The sequence below is a fragment of the Cuculus canorus genome, chromosome 12 (assembly GCF_017976375.1).
Source record: "Cuculus canorus isolate bCucCan1 chromosome 12, bCucCan1.pri, whole genome shotgun sequence".
NCBI lineage: Eukaryota > Metazoa > Chordata > Aves > Cuculiformes > Cuculidae > Cuculus > Cuculus canorus.
In genome coordinates this window covers 6,416,044-6,430,028 of record NC_071412.1, presented here as the reverse complement: position 1 = coordinate 6,430,028, position 13,985 = coordinate 6,416,044, and the positions used below count along the sequence as shown (strand labels likewise).

Below are 13,985 nucleotides of genomic sequence, written 5' to 3'. Positions count from 1 at the left end.
TCGGCACCCTGCAGTATTAAGCTCAAAGGGCTGTCAGATTTACGTGGAGTGCTTCATAACTTTTTCTTCTACTAAACATTCAGCTAGCAGTAGCACAGATTTCTCCAAAGCACTTGGGGAAACAGTAAAAAAGATTTCTGACAGCAACAGAGAGAAACGGGGTTTTTTGAAAAAGCATATAAAAATTTAATCAAGCAGCTGAACTGGGCTATACTGCTATTTAATCAAAATTACACAGTGCAAGAAGCTATGCCCTAAAAATCAAGTTTGTATTATTGCTCTCATGGCTACGAGTGGTATAATATACCTAAATTCAACAACACTTGCACATGGGTATTTAAGGAAGCGAAGCTTTCTCTTTTACTAACAGCTTATGCATAATTAAAAATGTAATATATTATTTTGGAATTTGTGAGACATTAACACTGATTAAAAATAATAATCATGTTGCAGATATAAAACTTAAATCAGCATTCTGGCAGAGTAAATTTATAAATGCAGGGAGACAAAAAAGCATCGCATAGCATTGGATGATTCTCTTGAAATTCACTACCCATCAAAAACGGCTGAAACAGAACTCCGAAGCACCACATCCATGGGCATAGGAATTCACATCCTAGTGTTCCACCAAAGAGCTCTATTCCTACGTATTTGAAGTAGCAATATAAAGTATGAACTGTACTTTAAAGACAGCTCATGATGATGCTCACACTATTTTGACTAAAGAAAGGGCATGCCCCGCATCTAAACTTCCTTCAGGTATTTCTGATGGACGCGACCGCAAATCTTGTCCCAGCAACCAACAAAATAAAAATGTCAAAACCACTTCTATTTTTAAAAATTTAAGGACACATTAAGTTAAATATCATTAAAATATTTCTCAAATATTTTCTAATTTTTAAAAAATCGTATGATTTATAAATAAGAAAAAAAAAACCTGAGCCCATTTCATTTTTTAGAGAAAATATTTAGATAAGAAATTCCATTTGTATAACAAAAGACCCTGGCCATCTAAAGGACACCAGGAATCTCAAGGGCCTGTTTCCCAAGAAGCTAAACATACCTTTTCTGCCAAAAGATCTCTGAGTTGCAATAAGTTAAAGAAATGCATGGAAGTACTGCCAGAGTGTTTACGTTCATGAAGAACATTCCTATCTCACTAATATTTATGAACCTTTTATTTCATACTTGCATCTTCACAGACAAACAGGAGCAACAAGATCACGGTAGATTATTTTTAGGAAGACAGATGAACGGAGTTATAAAAGGATACGCCAGATAAAGAGGAACAGAAGAGAAATATGTTTGCAACATGACTTGCCTGGGAAGTAGGGATCTGAAGGTGTCCCCATATGTGTAGTGCCCACATGGTGACGTTCTGTGAGCTGCTGGTGTAACATTAACTCAGCTTCCAGCATGTCACTATTAGTGAGTCATGTGCAGATCTACACAAACAATTATTATTAAGCCTACCTTCTAATATCAAGTAAATATTTCACAGCTGAGCATGACCCGAAGTGTAGAGGAGCCCAGCCAAGCTATCAGCTGAGACCGCTACCACCAAGTCTACAGCTGCCAGTATCAACACGAACGGACCCAGTCCATCAAAACTCTCCATATGCTCATAAAGAAAAAAAATACCCATTCACATCACAGAACGTAAGGTCTGCAGCTACTACGCTGAATCAATGAACAAGCACAGCTGCTAAGCTGCAGCAGCACAGTTCTGGCAAAGGTTCAGAAGTGGCAGCTTAGTTTTATTTAGAAAGGAAGCTCAAATAGAGCAAGCCATGTATTCTGGGATAGCGGAAACCCTTACAAGCACCGGTACATACAGGAACGCCTGAGCAATGACAGAACTCGTTACCAGGGTAGGAGTTTGAGCAGGTAATCTAGACATGCCTCACCAAGACAGTCCAAGACAGCTGCCTTGCATAAGAAAAATCTCACCAACTGATCAACCAGAGGTTCTGCTTTCAAAATAACCAACAGTGTTGGAAGCTCATAACTACACAGACCAGAATTTCCACTTCAAATCTTTTATGTACAGTTCTTCTGTACGACCTAGCGTGATCCCTCCTAATTTAAATCTATTTGTATGAGTAAGGAAGGACTGCTGAAGATGCCTAGATGCGTGTCAAAATGTATTTAATCAATCTAACAGCCTTTGTGTGTGAAACTACATTGAAGAAAAAGGAAAAGGCACAAAACCAAGAACATAAATAAAGTTACTGGTTGATAAGCACCTTCTTGTCTCCAGGAAGGACTTGCACAATCAAAAAAAAAGATGGAAATAAAAATGAAACATTAAGAATGTGATTAGTTGAGCAACCTATACAATTTTGCAGTCTAAACAAAAGATCTGCCACTTAGGAATTTTATCACAACAGAAATTTTTCAAAAGAGAAGGGGCAAAGCATTTTGACAAAGCTAACGGGTGCTTTACATAAAGATCTGCTATACCACGTATATGATGTGGGTGTTGGCGCATTTCTGTAAGTAGGATGCATAAAATATTTTTGATTCCTGTTCTTTCAAGAAAAAAAGGAAAAACACACAAAAATATCAGAGGTGTTGACAGACCTGTAAGATTCTGTGTACATGATTTATAAACTCACTATTTCTAAATTAAGTAGCAAACAATATAGTAATATCTCATGCTACAAGATCTACAACTGATAAGGTAAGGTGAAGAGTCCAGCATTAAACAATTAAGTAATCTGTAAACGCAGGACAATGTGCATATGCCAGTCATGGTCCTGCAGTTTATGAAAGTCAACAACAACACCTAGTAAAATATCATTTATGAATCAATTTGTTATCTGCTATACGGGGGAGAGGGTCATAAACTAAATTTCTTTGACAGCAATGCTCGGAGTTTACTCTATATGATTCCTATGCTCTTTCCAATATATTTCTTATGAGTATTTTTTGTCAGAGTTTAGGACTTGGGTTATGTTTTTGTTAATTTAGTAATGGAAACATCAGACATTACATTATAGCTCTGATACTCCTTAAAGTTGTCCTGCAAGAAAGCTGGGCCAGAAAGTGAAGTCTGCTTAGGGTCAGGAATGCCGGGTACTTGCTGTAACTTGGTCAACACTCAAAATCCTGCACCCAGCTGATCCAGTCGGTGGTACACAATCAGGCAGTCTTTTAAATTAACCTTATTAACGAAATCCAGCCAAAGTATGTGCAAATACAGACTGTGTAATCTAGACTTATAAAGCAGTCTGCACATTGAGAAGGGTGCCGTCTCTTCCTCTAAGAAAGCACACTCTTTTAACATTCTTAACATATTTCAGAGTATTTTATCTTCCCTACATAACAGTCCGACTCTTCGTGCAGCACTCCAGAGGTCTTGAGTCTCTCACTAAAAGAAAGTCAGTGCTACTGGTATCGTTTGTTCATAGGTCTGGATGCCAGACTTTCTGCTTTCACCAAAAGCAGAAACTGCCACAGCTTTTGATGCTACAGGAAAAATGAGGGACAATTTGGTACAGATTGAACCACACACCCAAGCTGCTAATACGACAGTAATTTAGGGGAAGAACTGCAAGCCTAAATACTTGACCAAATTTGGGTCAAACTGACTTGTCCCTGGCCACACAGTAAACAAGAAGCAATTCTGAAACTAGAACGCCAGAGTGCCAGTTCTCTCCTCTTTGCCCTGAAGAATGCTGTCTTATTTAAAATATTCTATTTGTATTTCTGAACAGGCAAATCAAGTGAAATATATGCTTATGGGATACAAATTGTGAGTTGTCCAGTACTGCACAACCATTAAACTTTATTGTAAGAATGCAATTCCAGATTTTGTCAGAGACTAAAATTAAAAAATGAGTGTACAATCTGTGCAAGACAGATATTTATTGTCGACAGTCAGTTAGAAAAGTGAAAAGTGTTTCCACCTGTTTCCCACGTTCAAACCAAAATGACAAGATGTTTCAAATTTTCAAATTTTGAGTGATAACACTTAAAATCTCCAAAATTCTGTTGATTTCCTGCTGATCTATGCAATCGTGGATTGTTCCACTTCCTAAATAACTGCAACCTAACAAAACAGAACACATGAAAATATGCGTTCAGTCCAAATATGCAATCATTTGGTTAGCAGAAGGTTGAACAGTTTGCTCATGATTATATGAGACACTTCTGAACCCAATGAGGAACTGAATAAACTCCATGCTTTCCAGCTGAACACCTTTGTCTCACAACCAAACTTCTGAAAATGCTGTATCAAAGCAAACTGAAATGTTACACAAAGCAAGGAACATGGGATAGCTCATTTTACACTAATGTAAGTTTAACTGACTCGGCAATTACAGGATTAATTACAGGATGCTTTCTTTTTTTAAAAAAAAAAAAATAGATCCTGGACTAACTAAATAAATTCTGCCAATACTAAATTTAAAGAAAACAAGATATACAACATCCAATTGCAGTCCTGATTCAGCAGAAGCGGCTTTCCACAGGAGTATTATTAACACAGTTGAGAACCTCCATAGGGATCAGAAATCACATCACGTGCAGTTACAATGAGGCAGCATTGCAAAATACATCAGTAACCAAAACGTTAAATATTGATTATGCAAGTAATTATAAGAGCCCTGCTGTCTTTTGCTGATTGGGAGATTAACAGACAACCAGCAGAAACATAAAGGCAATATCTTCCAAAATATTCCCTAGTTCTGTTGCTTTTACAGTTTTGCTTTTAGTAATTTCTAGGTTTTTTTTCCCTTTCTTTCTTGAATCTGTCAGAGCTCAGCATCAAAACCATCTTAAGCTGGAAGTTGCAAAATTGATGTCTTAGCAATAAGTGACTCATAACAACATCACGACATTAAATCTGCTGACGCGTTTCAAAGGACACCCTTTTCCAGGCAAGTTAGAAGACACAAAGATTGACAAGTTTCCCCTTTGCCTCACAAATACAAGCAAGAGAGGGAAAACAAAAATAAACCAAAAATCTATAGGAAAGGAAGATGCAAGCAAAGCAGTATTTGTGAAATAACTCAGTGGTTCAGCAGATTGGGACAGAATGGTTTTGCTTCAAAAGACTAGAATTGATCAATGACTTTTATATGCATGCACACGCGTGCAAACACACACACACCCCCCCCACACTCCCATACCTCCCTCAAGGAACTCTAGAGTTATTAGAGATCTGAATGCTTCTGAAAACACCACCAAGTGCTTATCTAAATCTCTAGGCATGTAAATGCTTCTTAAGAGTCTGGCCCAAGAGACTCATCAGAGACGCACACAGGACTCAACACTGCCAAAACACGAGCTCTGTTTAATTTCAGACTGTAGCCATAAACAGCTGATAGCAGCTAAACTAACTACTACTACATTATTATTACCTAATGCCTTCTTCTCAAGCAATATTTCGTCCTTCTCTTTCTTCTAGCACAGCACAGCACAGCACAGCAAAGGCTTCTCTTATTTCCATTCATAAATAACTGCTGGATAGGCAGGAGGTATTTTTCCTAAACCATCTCTGCATCCACAGTGTAGAACCATCAGTCTGCCTTAAGGCATAACTACCGTTTATGACACCTTCTGTATATGGTTCACAATTATCACAAAGGAAACACATCAGAAATCACCAATACCTAACTTTGTAGTCAAGCAATAGTTTATCTGCACAAGTATTTGCCGATCGTCAGAATTCATAATGCCATTTGAAATGTATTAGGCCACAGTGCTATGGATCTTTACATATATGTGGCAGTTTGCAAATAACAGCAAATACTTTTCCACAAAAATAATATGTGTTTAAAAATTACACACACACAAAAAATATATTCTATAATGAATGCAGACCTGCACAACAAAGCTCAGACCAGCAGCTCCTGGCTTGGAAGCACTTTGCCAGCGCAGATGAACAGACACACTTTCGCACAGAATCACTGATGGCAATGGCAATCCTACCCATCCAAAAGGCACATATCAGATTAGAAATAGGATCCTTATTTTCTACAGCATTCTTTTACTGCAATGGATTCAGTAGTGTCTTCCAGGAGTCCTCCCCCTCCTCCTTTTGTTACCTCTGAAGTCATAGTCCTTTGTGTTAGGTAAAATTCACTCAAGCTGGCACTTCTCTCACCCGTATCACTACTGTCAGAGTTTGCAGAAATGCAAAGGAAGCCATGGCAGAAATTGTAAATTTGAAATTGTAATTTGAAAGGGTAGCACACGTAATGGTTTGTAATAATTTCATCAGAAATCCTATTTAAAACATCAGCACTTTGAATGTACATATTTAATTTGTGAATCTGTGAGAAATTAGCTATAATTTCAGAAGAGGTTTGCTGCAATTTCTCCTTTCGGTCTGATCCAGTTTCAGAGCGTTTGCTGAGAGGCAGCTCATAGCTGAACCCATCATCATCTGACAGCCAGCACAGCTCTGATGCGGGAAAAAAGGTGCAGGAATGAAATATGTCCCTAGCAAGAAGGGATGTAGCAATTCTGTGTGTTCCCGGGGCGGCCCCTGCCAGCTGGGTCCCCAGAGCCCTAGGCACAATTAAAAGCTTGCTGAAGCTCTCAGCGCAAGGCTGCAGTATAAACACTGCTTGCCTTCCTGGGAAAGAGACAGCAAAACTGATGCTCCTCCACACCATCAAGGTTAAATCAATGCCACAAGTCCAAATACCAAGGACAAAGTCTGCTCTTTGTTAGGAGTATCATCGCCTTCATGAAACTGAGAAACAGAAGAGCTTGGCTCGGTGCTCAAAAACTGAAAGAAGCAGCAGGGCAGGGCAAAGCAGGAAGATCACTTTACCACTGACAACTATTGTATTCCAGAGCTCTGCGCCAGGGGCAGCCAGCTCTATTAAGGCACTGAACGCCTGCGTCAGGTTTTCCTGGCAGTCCTGGTTGCGTGCTTAGCCCACATTACAGGGCAGAGCTGTCACTTTCTCCCATCTCTTGAGTATTCTATTAAGCACTGTAGATATTCTCTCTCACAGAAACATCATCCAGCCACGTACCCCGAGACACGCTTTCTCCTCATGTACTCATCATCACCGGCACATCTGCATGTCTCGTCAATTCAGTCAATTCAATTTTGTCTCTTTCTACTACCACTGCTTCCATTTAGTTTGTTTTTCTCTCAGTTGCTTCACCCCTCCTCATCATTTGTCTCTCTTCACCTTGCTTCTTTCCACATCCTTCAATTTCTTTTGATACACAGTTCTCTCCATCTATGCTCTACATAAGACCTTGCTCAAAACCTGAGTGAGTCACACACCCGCAAAGGAAAGAAAAGAGAAGGAAAAAAAATGATCTGCAGATGAGCGGCAGCAGTCTCCAGCGGCTGCCAGCAAGCAGCTCAAAGGTCCTCAGAGGAAGAGGAAAGAGGAGCATTTTCTTCTACTTTCTTCCATCAAACTTTCCTATTAATTTTCTTCTGTGAATAGCTCTTCCAATAGGTGGTTTCATGAAATAGATTCCAGGATACTGTGGTTTAGAGTTAAATTCATCTAAAGTCCATTTTCCATTGATGCTAAAGCACCTCTCACACACAAAATATTGACACTGTGGAACCACGGAAATTTCAAAAGAAAAAAGGTTTTTCTACTAAAATCAGTAGTACAGGGATGGAACAAAGAGGCAGTGGTGTGAAATGCAAATGCTGGCTCTGATCACAGCAAGGCATTTGGTCTTATTACCATATATATATCATCTCCATCTTTTACTGCACAAAACTAGAATTATGAGCATAGCTAAGGCCAAACTACCTACCACCGTACTCAACAACATGCCCTGCTACATGACTTGAGACTTCAGATGTCAGGTAGACAGTGTGCAAGCTTGGATATGAGGTAAAGGACTTCACTGCAGCTTCAGACCAAGATGCAAAGCCACAGCTTCCCTTCTTGTAGACAAATGTGAAATAGCCTACTCACCGTCTTGCATAGGTCTTCTGGATTTCTATGGTGTATATTTTCCATTAACCTTCCAAAACCCATTGAAGATTAATGCCTTCAACTCTTGAAATTTGGCACATTCTACAGCAGCATCTTTACCATAGAAAATATTGCTTTTAGCACAGTTTCCTTGACACACTAATGAGAGATGAACTGAACTAACAATTTGAAACCTATTATTACAGACCATATGGATAGCATTTTTCATCTGCACATGCACACACACAGGAATAAAACATCAGTTCTGGATAGGCTACTTGTTTACCAGCTGGTGAAAGTAGTAATTTAACTGCTATCTCAATGAGTCTGGAGGGGAGAGCTTGATGCCGTTGAAATGGAAAGCAACAACTAAAGGCATTTTAATTATTTAAATTATCTTATATGGTTTTTTTCCTATGATTAGGGAGTGATCCCCTAAAGAGATTTAAAAGAGCAATAAGGAGTATACAGGAAAAGAAATCCTTTCTTCAGTGTATTTATTTTCTGTATTTGACAGTACCTTCAAGCAGTCCAATTGTTTTCCCACTGGCATGATGCAGATGTTCTGTTGCTAACCTGAATATAAACACAGAGTTTATGGTTTGTTTTCTTTTTTAAATCACAATGAAAAGTACATAGATCAAAGGAACCATGAAATCTGTAATACATGAACTTTTTTAATACCGTTTTTATATTTATGTACACTTGCACAAACTAATCTCATTTAGTTTATTATGAACTTCATTGCATTTAAGTCTATTTTTAATGTGAGTTTTGAGTTAGTCAACCCCCGTTCAAACAGCAGAGAAGACAAAGTAACTTCACTTTTATCTCTAACCTCTCTCCTACCTCGGAATTTGATATTAATTGCTATAGCCTTGTCAAACTGAAATAAGGGCACCCACTGATGTAATGCCATGTCCATCAGACAGGTTAGCTCTAGAGATTCATTTGACAGTTTGTAAATTGTATATTTATTTAAGTCAATAGTTTCATATTTGCTTTAGTGGGATGTCCCTGCCCATGGCAGGGGGGTTGGAACTAGATGATCTTTAACGTCCCTTCCAACCCTAACTATTCTATGATTCTATGACTCTATATCTTAAGATTTACAGCCACACAGTGAGAGCCTGTTGTGCTTTATATGGAGTGGAGTTTCTTTACCATTTGAAAACAAACTGATTCCCCATGAAACAAAAGCCTATTTACTGGACTGTCATCCAGTTTCTCATCTAGCCACTTTCATGAATGGGGTCCTCATGAAGTTGTTTCAGATGTACTTGTGTCCCCTTTGGCCTTGTCATCAGTATATATTGTTCCTACTAAACAATTTATAATCAAATTATTTAAAGATAAAATTAACTAGGAAAAAAGTCTAATCATTATGTTAGTTCCAACATTAACCCCAACTCAGAGGGCAAAACCATTGTTCAGCAGCGGTTCAATTTTCATAGAATCATAGAATAGTTAGGGTTGGAAGGGACCTTACAGATCATCTTGTTCCAAGCATCAAGATAAAAAACATTCCCATACCTACGAGCAGTGGGTTGATAATTTATACTTAGGGAGAATTTATAGTTAGGGAGGAAATCAAACATTTTAGAATGACAAGTTATTTTGTGCGTCTACAGATCATGAAAATTCATCCAGCCTTTCATCAAAAACATTCTACCTCACAAGTCAGCCCTACTCCCTTTTTTCCCCTGCTAGTTTCCACTTTCTCTTCCCAGCAAGAGCTGCATATACTTCTTTCCAATACTCTTCTCAAGAGTCATTTATTGGTACGCTTTCCTGTTCTTTTACCAAAGTACAAGACTGGGTTATCCTGCTAATATATACGGTCTATAATTAAAGGTTGAAAGAATGAAGATTTCTAGGACAGAAATACTGCAGCAAACATCCCAGAAAAGATCATGTACTTGCTGTTATTTTGAGAAACTAATAATAATGAAAGGAAAGCGGAGAAAACAACTAGAAAGAGATATAACCACCTTTGCTAGGACAGTTGCAATAAACCTTTGCTTGAAAAGGCACTTTCTATTAGCTTTACTTTCTGTCACAGAGATATGCACTCTTTATTACAGTTCCATTAAATTTAACCTTCTGCTTTTAAATTGCAAAAGCACTTTCTCACAGACGCATGGACACTTGAACTTAAGGGCATAACAGATAAGCGTCACCAGTTATATGAACTGTGAACAGCTACTTGCCAAATGGCTTATAAAGTACTTATAAAGCAGGTTCAGAAAGTGCAATGCACCATGAGTTCTAAATCATCCGCAAGCCTAAAGGTTTCCAGTTAGAAGTCTGTTAGTCAGACAAAACATCAGCAGCCTGTACTAAATCCTTCCATTTTCAAATGGGACTTGAGTCTTCTCCTGTGTTGAACAGCAAAACATGTTTTGATCTAAGCTCCAGGTGAGAGCCTGCAGCTCTAAAAGGTAAGATAACCAGACAAATAAATGAGCTAGAAACATACAGAATGTTTAACGTTATACTAACAGGAAATGTTTAAAGGAATGTATTCCACCACTTCCAAACCCAAAATTTGAAGTCCTTTCTCTTATAGTGCACACCATACTTGTTTAAGATAATTTTATCTTCACCAAGCTTCTCTGACAGAAAATATTAAGCAATCAGTAACCATATGAAGATATTTTGGCAAGACCCTCAACTGTAGTTGTAAAAGCACTGTCTTTATTTCTTTCTCAAAACATATAGCAGCTTTCTCAGCTTCTTAATTACACGCTTCTTTATTCTTTTTAACCATTAGCACAGAGCTTAAACACTAGCTGCTGAATAATGTGAAAAAGAAATGTGCTGTACATTCAAATGAAAACAGAGCAGCTGTCACAAAGCAGGATCTCAATTCCAGCAACAGAGAGCTAGCACAACATCTCAACTGCCGAGGGGCCTGGCATTTGCTACTCCAAGCCATTCTGACCAAAGGAGTTGAACGCCAATAAAGCAATGAGTCAGACACAATTATTTCCCCACTGTTCCCCCACAGTCTCTCACAAATGAGCTGGACCACCCAATGATTAAAGAGGCTTGTCATTAACTTACCCAGACAATCTGCTGCAGCAATAGTATTATCCTGAAAATGGGCTTTTACCTTGGGGTCCTATAGGCTCTTAAACCAGCTGTACTTGGGCACAGCCACTGCTTCTAGCACTACAGGTCTGAGATACTTCATGATCCGAAGTCTCTCCTTTGGACATGGTGATCCAGCATCTCATCTCAAACTTTAAATCCATATGAGACTTCACATCCTTCCCAGGTACCTAGACAGGCTTTCTCAGTGCATTCCACTAACACTGCAATTTTCACTTTAAATGTTTTTACCGCACCAGTGGCATGAAAAAACAAGCAACATAGGTTTCATGTAGGCATTTCTAAACCTCAGTGCTTTTATTCTTGATGTCCTTGGCAGCTACTGAACTTTGGAGGCAGCAAAAACACCGAGCAGTACATTCCAGAAAATGAGTCCATTCCATTGCAAACTCACTTCTTCAAGATTTCTACATGCCTCCTACTTCTCCTTGCCAATAAACTCAACTTACTTGTGGCAAAACCCAGCCCCCTTCCAAAGAGCAAAATCCCATTCCTAAGTAAAGCCTTCATTTCCATTAGCTATCTCCAGTAACTATCACCCATGCTTTCTTCAAACTTCTTCCAGATCTCTGTGAAGATTTTAGCCCTTTGACTTCTAGCTATGGTCCTTCCAAGTAGCACTAAATGACCTTTCCTACTCATTGCAGATGTTTAGAAAGAACACAAGCAATCAGTCTAGAGAAGCCCAAGTAAATACAGCTCCAAGGCCAGTACTTCTCCATTTAACAAAACAGCCATTCCAGTCTGACAACCATACCTTGCCTTCAAACAAGACTAAAAGAGCTGTGAATAAAAAGAAAATAAAATACTGAATCCACAGAAAATGGAGGCAAATTATACAAATTAAACAGCATTAGCATGAGATGGTGTATATACTGATACTCAGCATGTTTTCTATGAACTTAAATTAAATGCATAAAGATATTGAAGATAAGTACTATCATGGATAAAGGACATTCTTGTCCATATATGAATAAAGTATAAGACTCTGGACTCTATAACGTGATTTTGCATTTCTATAGAGCGTGACTCATTTCGCACCAGGCAGAGACACGTCACAGTATTACTGAGCATTTTAGTCAAACTTGTCTGCTAAAGCTATTCTTTAGCACATGCATTGTACAACAAAAACTACTTTGTATTGCAGAACCTTGAACACTTTCTCGACAAACCTCCACTGTTTCCCAAAGAACTCAACACTAATGCCTACACATGCATTTATAGAATAGTACATTGAAAGTAATCATTCTACACATTTAAAAAGGAAAATGTCTGCCTAAGATTTGAAACGTAATAAACTAACTTATCTAAGTTTTTAGATGCAGACACATTACTTGCACTGCAAGCCTACTAAAAAGGCCGTGTAATAAAGTGTGAGACTCAAGACTGTCCACTTTTCAGAAGAGAAGACGTAAGTGCTTTTAATGAGAAAATCTGATTATACTGAAGTCTCTGATAAAATTCAATCAAATTCAGCAACATGAGATTTCATGTAGCCAAGAACGATTACATGCCTGAAACCATAAAGCTCCACAGACAGAAACACTCTTTTACTTCAGTATTTAATTTTGCAAACCTAAAATACTGTTTCCTAATCTGTTTAAAATCTTGACATTTGTGGAAGTGAGCACATCCTAAACACAGAAGTGTAAAACCATCAAAGGGCCATTAAAAAAAACAACTTTTGTTAATATCCTCGCTCACTTTTCCAGTTTCACTACTCTTCACTCATTCTAAACTTTTGTTAAAGAAAACATTCTGAATTTCTTTGAAAACAAAAATCTGGGGATTTTTATTCCAAACTACGATCTGTTTGGCACTTGCTTATCCAGCCAGAATACATTGAGACAGCTTGCGCATGAGCACTGCAGACAAACGGTGGTACTGGGTGCTTCACACAGAGGCAGTCCCACAGGTGACAAAGGACAAGCATCAAGACTCAGAGCTGGGTACATACCCCGCCAGAGCAATTTCCTGCCTCTTTTTAAGCCTCTTGTTTCAGGTATAACAACCCAGCATTATTTCATCCTCTCTCCTCTGCATGGAGGAGAGCTAGAGCTGTGAATGACAAGTTACACGCAGAGCAAGTTCCACTGGCTGTTATCACATTAACACTTCTTTCTCCCTCCACAACCTCCCAGTGCAAAAATTCATTTGGCAGCAATACAATCCTGATTTGGCCTTAAAACAATCCCTCTTCCTAAAGCTTTTCTCTGTGCTTGTAAGGGAGGTGTGGCAAAGATGAGAAAAGGCGATTATGCTATAAAACAAACTCCTTAAAATTAGAGATTTAAATAACCCTCTTCACATGCTTCCTTTCTAAGTAATATGAGGACCTTTCATATTATCTTCTTACTCAAATTCCTATGTGATTTAAGATGTTTCTACATTTGACATCTCTCATGACTGAATTCAAAGACTGCTTTTACAGATGCCAACCACTAATTGTTGAAGTACTCCCTTAAAACATTCTGTTTTGGCCACAGAGTATTAAGGGAACATGAAAAGTTATACCACATTTGTTTTGTAATGGTTAACTTTCTTCTTGCTACCTCTAATAGCCTTCTACGACTTTACGCTACCTTGCATCTCTGTTCTACACCATTTGCCATGATAGTCCTTATTCTAATTGAGCACTCCTCACAGCTCTAATTGAGCTGATACTCCTCACAGCTGAAATCAGGGCACTGATTTCCTTCACTCAGAAAACCTGTTTTCCCCCTTCCTTCAACAGCATTCTCAGTTTTGCACTGAAATCGGACTGAAGACTCTCAGCTCTTATCGTGTAAGCCCTATCACTCAAAGGATTCATGGGTTAGATAGCTTGAAGTACTGCTTTTATCAGGGACGTTCTTTTTACCTACACCCCGGTTGGCCACCGTTTTACTTAAACCACTCATTCGCCTTGTCTGAACTTCCTGGAATACGGATATTCCAGACTTGCTGGAATACGGATAG

At 38.5% G+C, this 13,985-nt stretch overlaps 1 protein-coding gene across 7 annotated transcripts in view; it reads right to left on the bottom strand.

Annotated features, from left to right (window-relative positions):
• The window catches only part of SH3GL3 (SH3 domain containing GRB2 like 3, endophilin A3), a 53,210-nt gene that overhangs the window by 22,953 nt on the left and 16,272 nt on the right, over positions 1 to 13,985 (bottom strand). The window contains exon 1 of one of the 7 annotated variants that reach the window (XM_054077320.1): positions 8,434 to 8,454. The exons of the other annotated variants lie outside the window; for them this stretch is intronic. The gene's annotated coding sequence lies outside the window, so the exon portion shown is untranslated. Of the gene's footprint in view, positions 1 to 8,433; positions 8,455 to 13,985 lie in introns of those variants that run through there. 7 annotated transcript variants of the gene reach the window in all.